The sequence below is a fragment of the Kogia breviceps genome, chromosome 8, assembly GCF_026419965.1.
Source record: "Kogia breviceps isolate mKogBre1 chromosome 8, mKogBre1 haplotype 1, whole genome shotgun sequence".
Lineage (NCBI taxonomy): Eukaryota > Metazoa > Chordata > Mammalia > Artiodactyla > Physeteridae > Kogia > Kogia breviceps.
This window is the reverse complement of record NC_081317.1, coordinates 34344712-34359136: the sequence shown is the minus strand read 5'-3', so window position 1 is coordinate 34359136 and position 14425 is coordinate 34344712.

Below are 14425 nucleotides of genomic sequence, written 5' to 3'. Positions count from 1 at the left end.
GAATGTCTAGTGGTCAAGAGCAAGGACCTGAAACCAGGCTGCTCAGTTTGAACCCCAGTTCTACCTCTTCCCAACTACACAGCTACACATCCCACAAATTGCTTATTCTCTCTGTGCCTCAGGTTCTCATCTGTAAAATGGGGGTGATAACAGCATGTACCTTATAGAATTGTTGTAAGGATTAAATGAGTAAATATTGCAAGTTCTTAGAACAGTGCTTGGTAATAAAAGCACTTATATACGTGTTTGCTAATATGTTATCCTTAATATAATAAAGTGGATTTTTTTTTCAAATCAGTAGTTAAAAAGTGAATGGCCCCTTTAAAAAGAAAAAAAGTGAATGGCCCATTAAAATATAAATGAAAGATATAAACTGTCAATTCACAAAAGAAATAAAAATGGCCAATAGATGCGAAAAGGTGTTCACCCTCATTAGCAATCAAATAAATAAAAATCACAGCAATCTCCCAGGTCATCATAGGTCATCACTTAAACATGCCATGAAAAACTATGATGGTGATGTAGACCTAAATGTATCAATATAGGAAGATTATCAGGGTTATACTGTTAAGAGAGAAATAAAGTTACAAAATAACGTCTATGACATGATCCCATAAATCTTAAACAATGGTTAGCTCTGGAATTACTCATGACCTTTATTGTCTTTACACACTTCTTAGCAGTAACTGTGTATTGCTTTCATAATCAGGAAAAAAAATAAGTGTAAAAGTTATTCAGAGACGGTTAGCTGTTCCCTAGTAACCATTGTCTCCTTTTTCTGTAGTAAACAGAAACCAGGTTTTTAGGTGACAGCAGAAGTAGAGTGCCCTAGGATGTAACCAGGTGACTAAGTTCTGGCTGTTGAGATGCGAGCAGGAGCATGGGCGAGGTCTCTGGGTTCTGCCCTCCAAGGGAGGGGCTTGCTCTTGCTCTCCGCCTTTATGATTTCCAGCTACCTGCTTGAAATGGAGTGTAGTGGAAAACCACTTGGAGAGAATCCTGGTCCCCTGCTGGCAACATAGGGTGCTCTCCACTGAAGCCTGAGCTTGAAAGAGACGTGACTTATTTAAGCCCCTAAAATTTGGAGAAACTTCCATAGGAAGCTAGCTTGACCAAGTGGGCATGCTCATGCAGTGTGCTCTCATTCTACGTGTGGATTCTTAGGAGATGGAGGGCACATATTGTGGAAAGAACATACCGCTTTTGGAATAGGGCAAACATGGGTGAAAGTCCCAGCTCCTGTGTCCCAGGGGGACACCCTTGGACAGAGACAACGTGTTCAATTAAATCATAGTAGGGTGTGGTTTGGAACTGCTGAGTAATAAACAGAACCTGGTTGTCTTTACAATCATTATTTGAAAAGGTGGCAAGAGCTGCATTCGAATCCTCACTCGGGACCAAGAGGACCACCTTGCTGGCAATGCAGACCAGCCCACAGTAATCCTTAGGTTCAAATTCGAGCCTGTCCCCATACTTCACCCCAGGCCCAGCCTGGCCTCAACCTCCCTTTCCACTCCCCATGCTTGTGGGAGTTCAGTGCCCACTGCTGTTCAGGCCACCTGGAATGCTCATCCCCATCTTTGCTTGGCCAGTTCTGGTCATTCAGAGAGCACTTAAACCTCGCCTGCTCAGACAGACCACCCAGTCTAACTCCCCACCATCACTGTTTCACCACTCTATTTTTATAACACCTTCAGCATTTTAGCACTCTCTGAACCCACCTTGCTTGTTTTCTTGTTCTCCCTCCAACAGAGCAAGAACCTGTCTGAATAGTCACAGCTGTGTCCCCATCTTCTAGAACAGGGCCCTGTGCACATAGTAGGTGCCCTAATATCTCTTGAAGTGTAGAATTAAAAGCAAAGAGAATAGGGCAGTTCACAGTGGAAGCTGAGCTCAGAGGGTAAGAACTCCTGCAGCAGGAGTCCAGGTAGTGAGGGCCTCGACCAAGCCCCAAAGGACCAGAGGCCCAGCGTCCCTGAGGCCTTGCCGAGTCAGATCCTACTTCTTGTCCACACGTCTCTGCAGGCAGTCCCAGGACAGAACCCTCCCTCCACCTTTGTTTACCTGCAACAAAAACTACCCAAGTAAAGCAAACACACTCCTGCAACTCCCTCTGACCCCGCCCTCCATCACTTCCCCTCCCCAGGTGAGACTGGGGCTCTTTGTGCAGCCGCTCTCTCTGGCCCCTCACTCAGCATGCTGGGTCCAGATAATCCATTTGCCTTTTGGTCTCCCTGCTTTACACAGCAGACACCCTTATCTTTAATCTTGCCCTTAATCCTGGGGCCCTGCTTCAGTACACCCAGGTTTTAGCTCGGAGCATGAGGAGTGCGTTGATCTTGGAGGTTGATGTCTGGCCAGAGCCTCCCCAGATCTCACCCACGCTGACTGCCCGTGAGTCCAGGGGCCTCCTGCTTTCCTGTGTAAGTGCCAGGAAGTGCTGCTGCCTAAGCAGTCACAGCAGAAGGAGGGAGGCCCTAGGTTTGGCAAACATCCCAGCACCCCTGGGGTGAAGTGGGCTGTTATTACATTGTCCACCTTGGCCAGAGCTTGCAAACTGGTGATGGCCCGGGGGTCACATCTGGTTCACAGAAATGCTTTGTGATGCCCATGCAATGTTTTAAATCTATTTTTAATTAGCTGAGAGCATTCAAAAGAATCAAGATATTTAGCGTTAAAAAGTCTGGATTTCTTGTTTTTCTTAAAAAAACTGGAACACTCAGCTTACATTCCAACAGGACAATGTTTTCTTTATGCCCAGCATGGGCTCTGCTATTTGTCACAGCCCCCACCTTCCCCCCACCTCTCGCCTTCTTCAATTTTATTACAAGCCTGGCTCCCGTGGTCATCTGTGTTTGTGTCCTCACTGCCTCTGCTCTGGGGCACTGTTCCTGCCCCGCTTGGACCAAGGGATTTTGGTCTAGGCCAAGCAGAGTCCTTTCCTTGAGGATGTCTTAAACAGGCACCGGGAGAAGAGAACCCCTTAGCCCAGTCTCCAAGCTGTGATGACAGGGGAGAAGGGGGTCATTCTGCAGGAAAGAAACAAAGCAAGCATTGAGAAGCAGAGACAAAGGTGGGGGGGCGGGGACGGCAGGCTCCTGACAGCAGTTGAATCTAGGTCCTATCATCCCTGAGGCTACTCCACCCTTTCCCCAGTGCCCAGTCACGTCGAACAGTGAGTTAGAAGGAAGGAGAATGGGCTTGAGAATGATACATTTCTGCCCGCTGCTATTTTGGACAAATCGCTGATACCCCTCTCAGTTTCTTCATCTGCATAATGGGGACTCTACAGCTTACCTCCTAAGGTGGAGTGGGTTCCAACAATGTCATTTATGTGAAGCATTAAATGCAATGTTTGTGCATAACAGGTGCTACTAAGGATTCCATAAACAGTGAATTTTATGGTAGATGTTTACTAAAAACTGGTCGGCTAGAATTGAGTGAGCTCCTTCCTGAAGAATGGTAGCAGTGTTCTTTAAGGAGATATATCTAGATCAGTACCGCCTTCGGAGACTGGGGTAGGTTGGAAGAAGCTAGGCCTCCACCAGGAGGAGTTTGATTTGCATTACAATCCACCCTCTCCGTGACTGTGTCATCTTGGGCTTTTTACTTAAATTCTCTGACCCTGAGGTTCCTCCTGTAAAGTGGAGGTGAAAACTCTCATCTCTTTCAGTTATTCTGAGAATGGAATTGACTCATTAACATAACAATGCCTAGTAGTGTTTGTATCCTAAGCACTCAACAAACTGTAGTTATTGTGATGGGAAAGGAACAAAAGCCACAGTCCAGAGCTAGACGAAGGTTTCACTTCTTGGGAATCATTGCTATTGCTCTTTCTACCATCTGAGGCTCAACTGAGCTAAAAGTGCCGTAAGTCATCAGAGCACAAAGCTGTCTGTTCAGTTGTGCCAAGAGCTCACCTCCTGCACCACCCACCCTGACAGCCAAGCCAGTGGCCCCCTGGGTTCAAAGCCTCCTACATGAGCTTCAAGCAACTAGCTTTTAAAGCAGGTTTCCATTAAAAAAATAAAGAAAAGAAAAAGCTTTGGATGATCAATTAACAACACAAGACCCCAAATTAAAAGAAACCACCATGTAGAATCTTTTTTTTTTCAAGAAGCAAAATCTAGCAACCTTCGAGTTACAGCCAAAATGATAAAAGTTGCTGACATTTGGAGACCAAAATACTACGTTATACGGTTGATTCCCTAGACCCAACCTCACTTCCCTGTGCCAAGGACATGCTAGTGGAAGAAGGAGAGGAAGAATGAGATGGGTTCCCAGGAAGCTTTGCCTCTTCGTTTGGTTTTGGCACTGAGCCTGACGGTGCCTTGCACAAAATATCCTCAAGCATTTGTTAGGACAGACGGCCCTGCGTGGCACAGCCTGCCTGCCAGGCCTCTCGGAGCCCAGCTGCGCTGGCCAGCACTTGGTCAGTCTCAGGGGGGACAAAGGCAGTGATGTCTATTCCTCTAATGAGTTCTTGAAAATAGCGCCCAGATTCCCATCAAGTGTCCTTGATGGGGATCTGGGGGGACATGCTGCCCTCCATGAGTCTCACCATCTCCCTCTTGAGCCTTTTATGCTTGTGGAGAAATTGTACTGCATTAGCATGATGCTGCAGGAGCATCTTCATCTGCTGGTAAAGCTGTTGGGGGGCTTCAAGTTCCCAGGCAACCAGCTGTAACTCCTCCAACTTGGAGGAGTGCTCGCTCTCTAGCTGCCTTTTCAAGGTGGCAATCCGGCATTTGATGCCCCTAAGAAGGCTGTCTCCAATGGTGGTGATCATGGCCAGCATGTCCGCGGCACTGGTGGAGAGTTCCCGGATGAGCTTCTTTGTGTCTTGTGGAGGCAGCATGAACATTTCTTAGGAAAGACCCCCAGAGTCCAGGCCTGGGCACGTGGTTCATGGCGTTGCCTCCTCTCCTCCCTGAACCAGGAACTCCTTAGGGGTGGCGGACACTTCTGGCTGCCTGCCCAGTAGCAACTTTCCAACTCTTTTCTACCAAAGAACGCTGATTCTTCCAGCCAGCTATGTGTGGGCAGCTAAAAATACTTACTCATTTCCTGCTTCCCTGGCAGTTAGGGGTGACCAGGTGTGCAACAGAAGCAGAAGTCTGAGTTGTTGGGTGCGGCTTCTGGGAAAGCTGCCTGAAAGTGGGCAGATGCCTCTGAGACAAGGCTTGACCCTTCCCCTTTCTCCTGATGGAACTCGGGGTCAATGCCCACATGGAGCAGGCTCCTCGTGACCTTGCGCTGACAACAGCACACACTGCAGGGCTGAGAGAAGAGGGCGGAGCATCATGGGGTCACCAAGCTGGTGGCCTCGACTCCCTACCTGTGGGCATTTCATTAAGTAAAAATAAAACAGAACCCCTCATTTTTTTAAAGAGCCATTGCTCATAAGTTTCTATTACAATCAAATGTAGACCCTTACTAAAAGAATACCCAAATGGAAGGAGTTACCTGAATAATGTTTAGGGGAATGAAATCACAAACCCACCCATTGTGATATTGTTAGAAAAAGTCAAGATCTCTCACTCTGGACTCTCCATGACCTACAGTGCCCTTTCCCTGTCCGGCAGGCCTGTCCTCCAGCTCATCCTGTCAACCTCAGCTCTGCATCACCTTTGTGATCAGGTCTTCCCTCAGGCGAGGCACAAAGTGTAGGGGAAAGCACTCAGATGGTGAGGTCAGGCCAACCCTAGGTGTAATTTTGGTTCTTACAGCTGAATAGTTCTGTACCTTATCTTGTGAAAAGGGGTTAATGGGTGCTGAAAAGAACTAAATGAGATGATGGATATATAGTGCCTAGCACCGGACCAGCTCTCAATTTTGGGTGGTTGGGAAGACATCTTGGAGATGTCCGAACTCTGGATGATGGTCAAGCAATGGTCATATCTGAGGGAAAGGTTTTTCCAGGCAGAAGGGCCATGAGGACAAAGCTTGAGATGGAAACAAGGATGTCTGAGGAGCAGTCAGGAGCCTGGCTCAGAGTGGGATCAAGGAGGGTGGAGAGGCAGGTGGGGCCAGGCAATGGATTTATTCACAGTATAATGCACCCCTCACCAGCTGGGGATTTTGAACAAAAGAACGCATGATCTAAAATATTGAAGGATGATTCTGGCTACTAGTGGGGACAGAGTGGGCACGAGGAGCCCATGTGAGAACCACTAGAGAGTCCAGGCCAGTGGTGACGAGAGTGGGCAGGAGAAATGGGAGAGGAAGGCAAATTGGGGAGGTGGAATGGATTGTTAAGTGCGGGCCTGGATAGACGTCTGGGTTGGAGCAAAAACTCTGAGAGAGGTGGAAAAACATTGAGCAGGAGTTAGTGGCAGAACTTGGGACAGCCAGGAAAGGCTGGGGTCCCAGAAGTCAAGTGGCCATTTAAATTTACTCCAATCAAGAAAGTGTTACTGGCCATGGAAACAAATGTTTTCTGAGATGTTGGCTCAGGCAAGAGAGAAAGAAATGAATAAAGAGCAGGCCAATGATCTCATTTGTATCCTTCACCCACTTGGGTCTTTTAAAATTTTAAATATTTCTTTGTATTTCCTTTGAGTTTTGAACATTAGTTTGGTTGTTCTTTAGCTTCCAAGAAACTTTATACTTCCATAACATACAGGGAATATTAAAATGCTACAAACTGTGGATTGTTTTACACTTGTAAAATGATCTATTTTCTGATAGATAAATGGAAAATTATGTATTCTCTGATAAGTATTTTAGGCTTTAGTTAGAGAACAAAGCCACAAATACTGAACAAATAAATCAATAACAGATTTCAACACCTTATTCATTAGGTTGAATGAGTCATTTGAATTTTTGTCTTTATAAAAAGGAATAGGTGATGCAGTAAAATTATTTTTTGTAAAGGGACAGCAAGTCCCACAAAGTTCACAAAAGAACAAGTTTGCTTAACTCTGAATATCATTTAAAATACACTTGGATTCTCCAATCCATGGTGAGGTGGCTTTCTCAAGTGAACATAGGAGTGAGATCAGGAGGGTGTCCTGTAGCAGAGCCTTCCCACTCAGCATCTACCATGGGGGTATCTCACAAAACTATTTGTGTTCGTTCTTCAGACCATTGAACTTCAGCATAACTCAATCCTTTTCCTTTGACAGAACCTAGATACTAATGACTGACAAATCTATTCATCAAACCAAAGCATTTGTGAGCAGCAGGGGCATAAATTCATTGCACAGAGCCTCTGTTCTGCTCACCGTTTGACACCTGGTGTCTAACACCCAAATGGCACCCAAAAGAATGAATGAATGGGAAAAGTGTATGCTTTCTTTACTGATAATGCCATATGCTTACTAGCTTTCAATAAACCCAATTTTTCAAAATATCCTTTGAGTTCTTAAATCAGCTTTATTGAACATAATTAACATGGGAAAAGTATACAATTTGATAACTTTCAAGATAGTGAACTTATCCATTACCCCCAAAAGTTTCCTTGTGTCCCTTTGTAATTTCCTCCCTCATGACCATCCTTGACCTCCCCTATCCAAGCAATCGCTGACCTTCTTTCTGTAAATGTATATTAGTTTGCATTTTTCTAGAATCTTATATAAATAGAATCATACTCTTTTGGGGGGAGAGGGTTTGGCTTCTTTAACACAGCAGTTTTCAGATTCATTCATGGGTTATTGTATGTATCAATGTGTTCATCCTTTCATCTGGACATTTGGGTTGTTTCCAGTTGTTTTCTATTACAACTGTAGCTTTGTGTACAAGTTTTTGTATGCATATATATTTTCTTTTCTCTTGGGATTTGAAACCGAGGTGGAATGAATGGATCATTTATTTAACTTTTTAAAAATTACTAAACTGTTCTCCAAACTGTTTGTACCATTTACATTCTCAGCAGCAGTGTATGAGAGTTCCAGTTCCTCCACATCCTCACCAACACTTGATATGGTCTAACATTTCTAATAGGTGTGTAGTGGTATCTCATTGTGGTTTTCATTTGCATTTCCCTAATGACTAGTGGTGCTGAGAATCTTTTCATGTGCTGTTTGCCATCTGTATAGATCATCTGTAAAGAGTCTGTGAAAATACTTTGCTTATTTTTATTGTTTTTTTATTGTTGAGTTTTGAGAATTCTTTATTCTTTATCTTTTATCAGATATGTATTTACAAAGATTTTTTTTCTCCTATGTTTTCTTCTACATATTGTATAGTTTTAGGTGTTATATATAGGTCTACTATCTATGTAGGGTTAATTTTTGCACATGTTGTGAGGGATGGATGCAGTTTTCTTTCTTTTTCTTTTCCTTCCTTCCTTTCTGCCTTTTGTTGTTGTTGTTGCTGCATAAGGATTTTCAACTGTTCCAGCACCATTTGTTGAAGAGGCTATTCTTTCTCCACTGCATTGCCTTTGCAGCTTTGTCAAAGGTCAGGTATCTATGTGTATGGGTTTATTTCTGTTCCATTGTTTTATTTGTCTATCTTTATGCCAATGCCATGCTCCTTTGATTAACAAAGATTTAGAACAATTCTTGAATTCAGGTAGTGTTAACTTTGTTTTCAAACCCTAACCCTAACCCTTCCCTTTCCACATGAGCTTTAGGGTCACCTAGTCAATTAAAAAAAAAAAAGCCTGCTGGGATGTTAATTGCGATTGCAACAAATCTATAGAAATACCTGGGGAGAACTGACATCTCAACCATGATGAGACTTCCCATGCATTTATTTAGATACTTTAGATATTTCCCATTTATTTAGATACTCTTAATTTCTCTCAGCAATATTTAATAGTTGTCCATGTACAGATATCACACATCTCTGGTAAGATTTAGATATCCACAAAGCATTTTATATCTCTGATGCAATTGTAAGTGATATTTAAATTTTAAAAATTGTCAGTGGTTTGTTGCTAATATTTAGGAAAAACAATTGATTTTTGTATATTGATCTCATATCTTTCAACATTGCTAAACTCATTTATTAGTTCTGGTAGCTCGTAAAGCTCATCAGAATTTTTATAGAGACAGTGATGTCATCTATGAATAAACACAGTTTTGTTCTTCCTTTCCTATCTGGATGCTTTTACATTAGTTTCTCTTGCCTAATTGCACTGGTTAGAACCTCCATAATCTGCTCCGTTAAATACCAGTGATGAGAACGACATTTCTCGGTGTTCCTGATCTTGGAGGGAAAACATTCAGTGTTTCAGGATTAAGCATGATGTTGGTTGTAGGTTTTCATAGATGGCTTTTATTATGTTCTATTCTGTTGTATAATGGGAAATATAAGGTCTTTGTCCCTGGTTCCTGGTACAGAGCTCCTAAAACTCTTGGAATTTCCTGAGTGATAGGAGCAGCTCTTATAATTCACAATAAACCCCTTTCAAACATATCTGAGATTATGCTAGTTAGGTGACTCTTGGTGGGTCCCTAGGCAGTTTCATGATGGGGCCTAGTTGCCAGAAAGATTAAACCTTGATTAGAGGATTGGAAATTTCAGCCCCAACCTCAACCTCTGGGGAGAGGAGAGGGACTGGGGATTGAGTTCATTTGCCAATGGCCAATGAGTTGATCAATCATGCCCAAAATGATGGAACCTCAATTTTTAAAAAAACCAACCAACTAACCAAACAAACAAACAAAAAACCTTTTAAAGAGGTTCAGGGAACTTCCAGGTTGGTAAACACATTGATATGCTGGGAAGATGGGGCACCCAGAGATGTCATGGAAGCTACCCCTCTAACCAACCCCCAGCCCTTACCTTGTCCTGTGCATCTTTTCCATTTGGCTATTCCTGAGTTGTATCCTTATAATAAAGAGGTGGACATGGTAAAGTGTTTTCCTGAGGTCTTTGGGTCATTCTAGTGAATTATCAAACCTGAGGAGGGGGTTTTAGGAGCCCCCCAGTTTATAACCAGTGAGTCAGAAGTACACCTGGCAACTTCAGACTTTTGACTGGTGTCTGAAGTGGGACAGCCCTTAACCTGCAGGGTCTGCACTAACTAGAGATAGTGTCAGAATTGAATTAAGTTTATGGACACCCAGTGAGTGTCTGAGAACCAGAGAATCTGAGATATTACTAGATTGGTGAGTTTTATAAAATCGATGTTAAATTTTTTTCAAAATTTTTTTCTCTGTCTATTAAGATCATATGATTTTTCATTTTTCTTCTGTTATTATAGTGAATTATATTGCTTGTTTTTTGAATGTTAAACCAACTGTGTATTCTGGGAATAAACCCCTTTTGGTTATGATGTATTAGTCTTTTCATATATTTTTGGATTTGATTTGCAAAATTTTTAAAAGATTATTGTATCAATGTTCATAAGGTTTATTGTAATTTTCTTTGCCTGGTTCTGGTTTCAGGGTAATCCTGGTCCTATAGAATGAGTTGGGACAAATTCCCATTTCTTCAATTTTCTGGAAGTTTGTGTATACTTGGTATTGCTTCCTTAAATGTTTGGTAAAATTCATCAATGAAATTATTCAGGCTTAGAGTTTTTACTGTAGGAAAGTTTTTAACTAGAAATTTAACTTCTTTAATAGAAAATGACTATTCTTGTAACTTATTTCTTCTGGGAGAACTCTGATAGTTTGTGTCTTTCACAATTTAATCTAAGTTGTCAAATTTAATGGCATACACTTTTTCACAATAGTTCCTAATTATCTGTTGGAGCCACTCCTCAGAAACAGAAAGACTGATGATGACACCACACAAACCAAGAGTTGATGCGAAGGGGCTATTACTCACATAATGAGGCTTTCTGGAGGAGAGCAGGGCAGCTTCCAACCAGGTCTGAAAATAGCTTGAGAGAGCAAGGAATGCAGATGAGATTGGTTTGGAGTTTTTATGGTGGTTATTAGGTGTTGAAAGTTCCCACAGTCAGGCTGGGCTTACGTGGTTTAAACTCCTGCGGGTGCCAAAGAAGGGAGCACCTAGGCTTGCTTATCAGCTTTTCCGGATGTGGAACAGAAGGCAAGGAGGGAAAATGGAGACTTAAAAGCTGTGAGCAATCAAACATAGAGTCTGACTCTTTATTGTATTATCTTTCAAATATCTATAGCATTTGTAGTGATGTTACCTCTCTCATTCCTGGGTATTTTTTGCACTTTCTTAAGGTGGAAGGTAAGGTCAGTAATTTCAAATCTTTATTCTTTTCTAATTAAAATTTCCCACTGAGTGCTGCTTTAGTGGCACCCCATAATTCTGATATGTTTTGTTTTCATTTTCATCCAGTGCAAGATACCTTCTAATTTCCCTTTTTGTTTCTTCTTTGATCTATGAGTTACTTAGAATATGCTTTTTAGTTTCCAAATAATTGGAGAGTTTCCAAAAATCTTTATGTTATTGATTTCTAATTTAATTCCACTGTGGTCAGAACCCATACTTTGTATGATTTGAATCCTTTTTAAAAAAAACTTATTTATTTTTCTGGCCGTGCTGCATGGCTTGAGGGATCTTAGTTCCTCAATCAGGGTTTGAACCCATGCGTCCTGCAATGGAAGCACTGAGTCCTAACCACTGGACAGCCAGGGAAGTCCCTGAATCCTTTTAAATTTATTGAGACTTTTTTATGGTCTAGCTTGGTGAGCTGTGTGCACTTGAGAATGTGTTCTGCTGTCGTTGGATGGAATGTTCCATAAATGTCAGGTCTGATTAATAATGTTCAAGACTACTATTTTTTGGTGAATTCCTGCCTACTTGTTTTATCAGTTATTGAGGGCTTCCCTGGTGGCGCAGGGGTTGAGAGTCTGCCTGCCGATGCAGGGGACGCGGGTTCATGCCCCGGTCCGGGAAGATCCCACATGCCGCAGAGCGGCTGGGCCCGTGAGCCACGGCCGCTGAGCCTGCGCGTCCGGAGCCTGTGCTCCGCAACGGGAGAGGCCACAACAGTGAGAGGCCCGCGTACCGCAAAAAAAAAAAAAAAAAAAAAAAAAAAATTATTGAGAGAATGGTATTGAAAATTACAGATTTGTCTATTTCTCCTGGTAGTTCTATCAATTTTTGCTTTATATGTTTTGAAGCCTCCTTATTAGATGCATAAACATTTCAGACTGTTATTATTCTCTTGATTAACTGATCCCTTTATCAAAATGAAAGGAACTTCTTTCCCCTTGGTAATATTATTGGAGTGAAATCTTCTTTGCCTGATGTTAACAGAGCCATTCTAGCTTCTTTTGAACTTTTACATGTAGCTGTCCAGTTTTCCCAGCACCACTTATTGCAGAGGCTGTCTTTTCTCCACTGTATATCCTTCCCTCCTTTATCAAAGATAAGGTGACCATATGTGCATGGGTTTATCTCTGGGCTTTCTATCCTGTTCCATTGATCTATATTTCTGTTTTTGTGCCAGTACCATACTGTCTTGATTACTGTGGCCTTGTAGTAGAGTCTGAAGTCAGGGAGCCTGATTCCTCCAGCTCTATATTTCATTCTCAAGATTGCTTTGGCTATTTGGGGTCTTTTGTGTTTCCATACAAATTGTGAAATTTTTTGTTCTAGTTCTGTAAAAAATGCCAGTGGTAATTTGATAGGGATTGCATTGAATCTGTAGATTGCTTTGGGTAGTAGAGTCATTTTCACAATGTTGATTCTTCCAATCCAAGAACATGGTATATTTCTCCACCTATTTGTATCATCTTTAATTTCTTTCATCAGTGTCTTATAGTTTTCTGCATACAAGTCTTTTGTCTCCTTAGGTAGGTTTATTCCGAGATATTTTATTCTTTTTGTTGCAATGGTAAATGGGAGTGTTTTCTTAATTTCACTCTCAGATTTTTCATCATTAGTGTATAAGAATGCCAGAGATTTCTGTGCATTAATTTTGTATCCTGCTACTTTACCAAATTCGTTGATTAGCTCTAGTAGTTTTCTGGTAGCATCCTTAGGATTCTCTATGTATAGTATCATGTCATCTGCAAACAGTGACAGCTTTACTTCTTCTTTTCCGATTTGGATTCCTTTTATTTCTTTTTTTTCTCTGATTGCTGTGGCTAGAACTTCCAAAACTAGGTTGAATAAGAGTGGTGAGAGTGGGCAGCCTTGTCTTGTTCCTGATCTTAGTGGAAATGGTTTCAGTTTTTCACCATTGAGAACGATGCTGGCTGTGGGTTTGTCATATATGGCCTTTATTATGTTGAGGAAAGTTCCCTGTTTGCCTACTTTCTGCAGGGTTTTTATCATAAATGAGTGTTGAATTTTGTCAAAAGCTTTCTCTGCATCTATTGAGATGATCATATGGTTTTTCTCCTTCAGTTTGTTGATATAGTGTATCACGTTGATTGATTTGCGTATATTGAAGAATCCTTGTGTTCCTGGAATAAACCCCACTTGATCATGGTGTATGATCCTTTTAATGTGCTGTTGGATACTGTTTGCTAGTATTTTGTGATTGACTGCTTTTAAATTCATATATTTTTTAAATAAATAAATTTATTTATTTATTTATTTTTGGCTGTGTTGGGTCTTCGTTTCTTTGCGAGGACTTTCTCTAGTTGCGGCGAGCGGGGGCCACTCTTCATCGCTGTATGCGGGCCTTTCACTATCGCGGCCTCTCGTTGCAGAGCACAGGCTCCAGACACGCAGGCTCAGTAGTTGTGGCTCATGGGCCCAGTTGCTCTGCGGCATGTGGGATCTTCCCAGACCAGGGCTTGAACCCATGTCCCCTGCATTGGCAGGCAGATTCTCAACCACTGCACCACCAGGGAAGCCCCTAAATTCATATTTTAAAGATTTTTCTCCACTGTCTCCCTGCATGTATTGTTTCCAGCAAGAAAACAGATGTCATCTTTATTTTTGTTCTTCTGTATGTAACATGCCTTTTTTTCCCCTCTGTCTGCTTAATATATTGTCTTTATCACTGGTTTCAGCAACTTGACTATGATGTGCTTTGGTATAATTTTAGTCGTATTTATTGTGCTTGGTGTTTGTCAAATTTCTTGGATGTGGGTTTATAATATTCATCAAGTTTGGATAATTTTTAGCCATTATTTTTACAAATACTTTTCCTGTCCCTTACTCACTCTGTCATTTCCTTCAGGGACTCCAATTACCCATATGTTGGGACACTTGAAGTTGTTCCATAGCTAACTAATTCTTTTTTTTTTGGCCATGCTACATGGCTTGCATGATCTTAGTTCCTTGACCAGGGATTGAATCCGGCCTTGGCAGTGAAAACACTGAGTCTTAACCACTGGACTGTCAGGGAATTCCCTACAGCTAACGAATTCTGTTTTTAAAAATCTCTCATTCCTCTCTGTGTTTCATTCTGAGTAGTTTCTTTTCCTTTGTTTAAAATAACTTTATTTCTTTTAGGCTGCACTGGGTCTTCGTTGCTGCGCATGGGCTTTCTCTAGTTGCAGTGAACAGGGGCTACTCTTCATTGTGGTGCGCAGGCTTCTCATTGTGGTGGCTTCTCTTGTTGCGGAGCACAGGCTCTAGGCACGCAGGC